At 37.7% G+C, this 6,625-nt stretch overlaps 1 pseudogene across 1 annotated transcript; it reads right to left on the bottom strand.

The window, feature by feature from the left end:
* Positions 1 to 2,913: 2,913 nt before the first annotated feature.
* On the bottom strand, positions 2,914 to 6,620 carry LOC113222761 (annotated as a pseudogene). Its single transcript, XR_003308521.1, has 3 exons — positions 6,446 to 6,620; positions 5,536 to 5,598; positions 2,914 to 3,771 (listed from the first exon to the last, which is right to left on the bottom strand). The product of XR_003308521.1 is annotated as a caspase-1-like (transcript).
* Positions 6,621 to 6,625: the final 5 nt, after the last annotated feature.

Below are 6,625 nucleotides of genomic sequence, written 5' to 3'. Positions count from 1 at the left end.
AGGAGGGATGCTGTACACTGCAAAGCCACAATGGTGGAGCTGCTCAAGGCCATGGGACCCCAACTCTTGCATCTGCATGACCAGGATATGAGACATGGAGTCAAAGATCATTTTGAAGCTTTAAGGTTTGGCTGCCCTACTGGATATTAGACTTGCATGGGGACTGTAGTCCCTTCCTTTGGTCAATTTCTCCCATTTGGAATGTATGTATTTACTCAACACCTGTATCCTCATTGTATCTAGGAAGTAACTAACTTGCTTTTGATTTTACAGGCTCATAGGTGGAAGGGACTTGCCTTGTCTTAGAAGAGACTTTGGACTTGGACTTTTGGGTTAATGCTGGAATAAGTGAAGACTTTGAGGAACAGTTGGAAGGCAGGATTGGTTTTGAAATGTGAGCACATGAGATTTAGGAGAGGCCAGGGGCAGAATGACAGAGTTTGGCACTGTGTCCCCACCAAAACCTCACCTTAAATTGTAATAATCCCCAGGTGTCATGGGAGGCACCTGGTGGGGGGTAATTGAATCACAGAGGTGGGTTTTTCCCATGTTGTTCTCATGATAGTGAAAAAGTCTCATGAGATCTGATGGCTTTATAAAGGGGAGTTCCCCTGCACATGCCTTTTTGTCTGCTGCCATGGAAGATATGTCCTTGCTCCTCCTTTGCCTTCCACCATGATTGTGAGGCCTCCCAAGACATGTGGAACTATGAGTCCATTAAACCTCTTTTTTTCTTTATAAAGTACCCAGTCTTGGGTACTTTATAAGCAGCATGAGAACAGACTAATACACCTGGTATGTAATATGTAACTGGAATATTCAGAATGTTCAAATGTAGCAAGTGATGAGAACAATAAAAAATCATTGGCAAAGTAGGAGATAAAATACTGCAGGACTCATGAACTGTAGACAGAGGAGCCAGGGAAGGCCAGAACACATCTCTGTCTTTGCAATCACATGTTCAATTGCTTATCCCAGAAACAAACTCAATGTGGACAATTTATTTTATAATCTATTTTATGAAAGGTGGGCTAATAGCAAAATGCACACAGTATGTTATGTTTATCAAATTCTTTACCGAAATTCTCTTGAGTTGTTACCTTAATATTTTTGGAGATTAAAGACCCAGAGTTAGAAAAACATCCACCTTTTGACATGTGGGCTACCAGTTTTATTTCCTGTGCTCTAGGTGAAGAGTTAAATGTGTTTGGGTTTGACTAGAACTGACTGTGTAGGAGGACATTATTTTTTATTTTTTGACAGAGTCTCGTACTGTCACCCCACTGGAGTGCAATGGTGCCATCTCCGCCTCCCAGATTCATGTGATTCTCCTGCCTCAGCCTCCCAAGTAACTGGAATTACAGGCACACATCACCACACCTGTCTAATTTTTTGTATTTTTACTAGAGACGGGGTTTCACTATGTTCACCAAACTGGTCTTGAACTCCTGACCACGTAATCTGCCCACCTCAGCCTCCCAAAGTGCTGGGATTATAGGTATGACCCACTATGCCCAACCTCTCATGGTGTTTTATCTTTACTTTGCTAATGACTTAATCCGATGGCAGCACAAACTTGTGCTCCTTGCCACTGGGATGATTTGTAGCATGGAAGAAAGCAGAAATTGCCTGTGTATTACTTATCTTCCAATCATTTACTTTAAATGATTCATTTTTTTTCTCTATTAACTAAAGTATTTCACATGAGGGTTTCTCCCCCAGCCAGAGCCATGAACCACTGAGTTGAAGCATGTCAAAGTGACATCCCAGAAACAGAAGCCATGACTAGACCATGTATCTGGGAATGTAAAGCCATGAGCCTTGAGTCTCGTATCCTGGAAAGCTAAACATTGAGCCACTGGATCCCAAGGCCCCACTGTTTCCTCAAAAATGAAGATGTCAAAAACTGGAAACAAACCAATATCCAATTCAGGAGCATAAAATAACAATTTGTGCTACGCACATGCACTGAAATGCTATTCAGTCATAAAAGGGAAAAATTACTAATATATGCAATAACATGGATGAAAAAAAATGTTTCAATTATGAGTGAAAGAAGCCATAGAGGAAGGAACACACATACCCTGTGATTCCAATTATGTAAGGTTCTAGATTAGGAAAAACTAATGTATAGTGATAGAAATTCAGTCACTACTTATCTGAGGCGGAAGTGGAAGGAGATTGAGAACAATGGGCGTGACAAAACTTTCTAGGGTGATGAAATCGGTTTGCCTGTTCATTGGGATGTTATTATACTAGAATATTCATGTGTCTTTAACAAAGAAATTGTATTCTTAAAGGGGTACATTTTCTTTGACATAAATTATACAAAAATAACATTAAAATTTTGAAGCAAAAATGGTCAGTGGTTGTAATAATAGATTTTTTTTTCTTGATTTCTGGCTAGACACACTCCACAAATCTGTAAAAATTTTGGTAAGTGGTTTTTATAGTGCCTGAGTTGTAATTACCAACCACCCAAGTTGAACGGGGAATTGTATACAGAGTGGATATAATTTAGAGGAACCGAATTGTTGACTTAAATATGTACTTGAAAATATAATTACAAAGGTAAAATCATCTCAAAATAAATGAATGTAGCAATTTTATTATAAGTAGTATTTTAAATGTGCATAATGTTATAAAGTCTTGTCAGTGTGAAGTCTGTGCAACAATATCATTTTAAATGACAGAGTAGGTACTATACAAATCTCTGACATAGAAGACAGAAAATTCCTGTGCTTGGGTTTTGGCTATTCCATTTCCAAGCCTTAGAAGTTCATGGACCCTTTCAGTTTATCCAACTCTTCTTAGTTATGTTTTTGGACTATCAGCACATTTTGTGTAATACAACTTACAGCACTAATCAACTATTACATGTTATTCTATTTTTTCTTTGTCTAAAAACCTCTCTCTTTCTGCCCAGCTTTTCAGTGTGGACTTTGGCATCTAATAGCCCTAGGGTCAACTTCTATTTATGAGGTGTAGATCTTAGACAAGTTATTTAACATCTCCCATCCTCTGTGTTCTCGTATATAGGAGGGGCCTCATAATCATTCTTACCTTCTAAGATGCAATGCCAGGTGTAGAGAGCATGCCATTATACCGCTCATGTATAGTAGTCATAAGCTATAGCCCAGAAGCAAGGTGACGTTAAAATGCACTTTTTGGTAAAGTGCCTCTAAATTTTCTTATGCTTCATTTTAATAATGTTAAATAAACAGTAATTTCATTTTATGAACAGGAACAAAGAGAAAAAACTGACTCCAATTCTTGGTAAGCACAAGTTGGAGAATTGGATGAGAAGCCAGAGTCCACTTCAATACTTATTCAGTGTGATGTGCTTCTTTCCAACTGGGCACTACACTGGAAAATCTGGATTATACAAGCAGACAAAATGGCTTGTTTGTGTCATTGGGAAATAAATGACATTTGTGTCAGTGGGAAATAAATTCCAAGAGACAGACTGGGTGAAGACTACGATAATTTATGAGTTCCAGTTTGCAGCTCTTTACATAAACCTGGGATTCTAGGATATAGACATCATTTATGCAAGGGGAGCAGAAGTATGATTCTCCAGAACCGTTCAATAAAATTGCTTCTAAGAAAAAGCCACTGAATTTCAGAACTGCCTGAAGTATATCTTTCACTCCAACCTCTGTGACTTTTGTTTCCATATCCTTTGAGGTTCTTCTAGAAAGCAAAGCTTGATGCTGCCTTCTGGGCTTGAAGATGTGGACATAGCTGGGTTGTCCTGCACTGCCTGAGGTGCTGCAAGAGACAAGGAACATCACGAACAGTGGCATCCCTGTTTGTTCTTATAGTCTCACCTATGGATGAAGCTACAAAAGAGGAAATACATTCCTAGAGGACAATCCTAATCTAATCTTTAACACAGTTGAGTGTGTTTGCTGCTAATGGAGCACATTTCAAGCCAGAGATTTCTAGGTATGCATTACAGGGAGTATCTACTTTCATATTTGAGGATACGTATTTCTACAAGCATTTTAGATAAAAATATAGAGAGAAGGCTTTTCAAGGCCATGCATGATAAAGCACTCAGGAAACAGTCAATCCATAATATAAAACTGTTAAAATATGATTTGTTTTCAAAAGATTCAAACCCTAGGATAAAATTTAACGGAAGCAAGTCTTAATTAACATTAATTAATTTTTAAAAGATGTGTTTATCCTTTTATTTATTTACCTAATAGACATAGTGGTAAACACAGGGAACATTTTTTTAATGATCCTTTTTCCCATCCTTCAGCATCTCCTCCTACAATGTATATGTATGGGAGGACAAGAATATTGAATACATAAACTAGAACAAATATAAAATAGAATGATGAATGCTAAAATCATGGTGTGCTCTAGATGGATTCATAGCACTAAACATTGCTTGCACAAATGTATGAGGAAATGTTTTCACAGAGTTTATGTGAGAAAATCTTTGAGGCTTTTACTTCATCACAAGATCAACACAATCTGACAATGTGATGCACTTGTTAAAGAAATTAATGTGATCTTCATTTCAAGATAGAACTGAGTGTTCTAAATATCCAGAGGATCTTTTAGAAACTATTGAGGCAAAATAATAATATTTAATTTTGCAAATAAATTTGAAAAACTGCTATGCAATAGGATAAACAAAGGCAGCATGAAGTGTGTGGACATGGAGAAGAACTAATTATAATGATTATGTTGGAGAAAACTATAAAATAATAATTTAGTAGAAGAAATGTTTGATTTCTTTGTAAAGATTTGTGAAAGCAATAGAAAAAAACTGAAAAAAATGCATTTGAGTTATTTTTGAGAATGCAGTATTTGGTTATATGTGAATATCCCATGCTGTGAAACATTTAGGGAAACATTCATCAGGTAATCATCCTTAATAAATTCAGTAGAGTAATATCTGAACTTGATAAAAATGTGCATTTCTAGCCTCTAAATTGCTTTCAAATGTAAGTTTCTTTTATTTTAAGGAGGGCACTTAAGGAATAAGAGTTCTTTAATAAAATAATAGAAGTAAGAATGGAGAGACATTCCAAATTTGAGAGAAGAATGCATAAAACTTGGCCATGGCTTGAATATTGGAGGTGCACGAGAGGAAAGGGACCAAGATGAGTTTCAGGTTCCTAGTTTGAACAACTGGTGATGGTGGCATCAAAAACCAAGTTACACAAAACTGGAAGAGAAGCAGGGTTGGGAAGAATGGCATGTTCAGCTCTGAAATTGTTTAGATAAAGGTGTCTTTGGGAGATGTGGGGGAATATTTCAGTAGGCTTCAATAATGTAGTTTGGTACTTATTTGGGTAATCAGAATTTGAGATACAAATTCAGAATTTGTTAGTATAAATATGAGTAGTAAAGCTTTGGAAACAGCTTCTGCAAAAACAGAAGGTATTAAAAAAGAAAATTATATGATAAATCTGTGGGAATTCTCCATAGCCCCTTCAAGCACGGCTCATTCTACTAAATTAATGTTAAGGAAGCTGGGTTTCAAGAACGCTCTTCATTTAAAAACAACATTACCTGGGAAGAAAGAAAGTACTCCTTGGGAGTCTTGTGTACTAAGCTAATTTCCAGGTATCGGACCTATAAAAAGATGAAGAACATTGAAACAGCCACTTAGCATCTCTGGAAAACTTTACAGCAATGCGTAAGCCACTCCTCACTACAAATTCCTCGCACAACCCTGACTAAATGACAGTAAATGATGTTCAAGGGCACCAAAACTCCGATCCTCACCAAGTTGTAGGTCGAAGGGATTATAAGAATGGACAAGGTCATTTCCTGAGCACTGTATCAGGCCTCAGGAGGGCTGCAGGTGATGGAAGTCCAGGCCTCCCAGTATGATCTGCAGCCTGGTAACAGGCAAGTGGGTGATCTCACTCAAAAGAAAATGCAAGGGGGCAACGGGAGGAAAGGGTCCTGTTGAAATCTTCACTTTTCTGTAATCATTGAATGTATTCCCTGAATGTATCATCATCACTTAAATATACTTTATTCTTCTCAGAGGGCAAAATTTTGAAAAGAATTTATAAAAAGTACTTGAATACAGACCCTAAAGCTCATGTCAAACAACTACGTAAGTGCCTAGGGACACGCTGGACACAAAATAATAAATCAATCAATAAATATTGTGCCTTGCCAGGAACACTGGAACATATAGTAAGAAGCTTTTTGGATAGTTCTCATGACCTTTAGGAAATTAGCTACCACGTACTTAGAACAGAAAATGAACTTTAATCAGAAGAGGGCCACTGAGGCTGAAGGAAAAGAATCAAAGGAGAGTCACATGCAATAGGGCCCCTGCTACAGAAATATGACCGAAAGGCAGAGATAAGAAGATATCCTGCAGATTAATATGACTAGCAAAGAAATCAAATGTTAGGCATGAAGACAGGCCCTAGGTGAACTTGAGTGAGTCACTGACCCTTACCTGCTGAAAGTCCCAGTGTCCCTGCCAGGTACCTGTCTTCTTCACAAATGTATGTAATGAAAATTTGGGATGCCTGTGCCCCTTTGCGAATAACAGAGTCAATCACAGCTCGGGCCTTATCCATAACTGTAGGATTTTCACGTTTTACTTTCTCCATCTCTTCCTGGTTCAGCACCCTTG

Source organism: Piliocolobus tephrosceles, unplaced genomic scaffold (assembly GCF_002776525.5).
Source record: "Piliocolobus tephrosceles isolate RC106 unplaced genomic scaffold, ASM277652v3 unscaffolded_34346, whole genome shotgun sequence".
Classification (NCBI taxonomy): domain Eukaryota; kingdom Metazoa; phylum Chordata; class Mammalia; order Primates; family Cercopithecidae; genus Piliocolobus; species Piliocolobus tephrosceles.
This window is presented reverse-complemented; position numbering and strand designations above follow the sequence as displayed.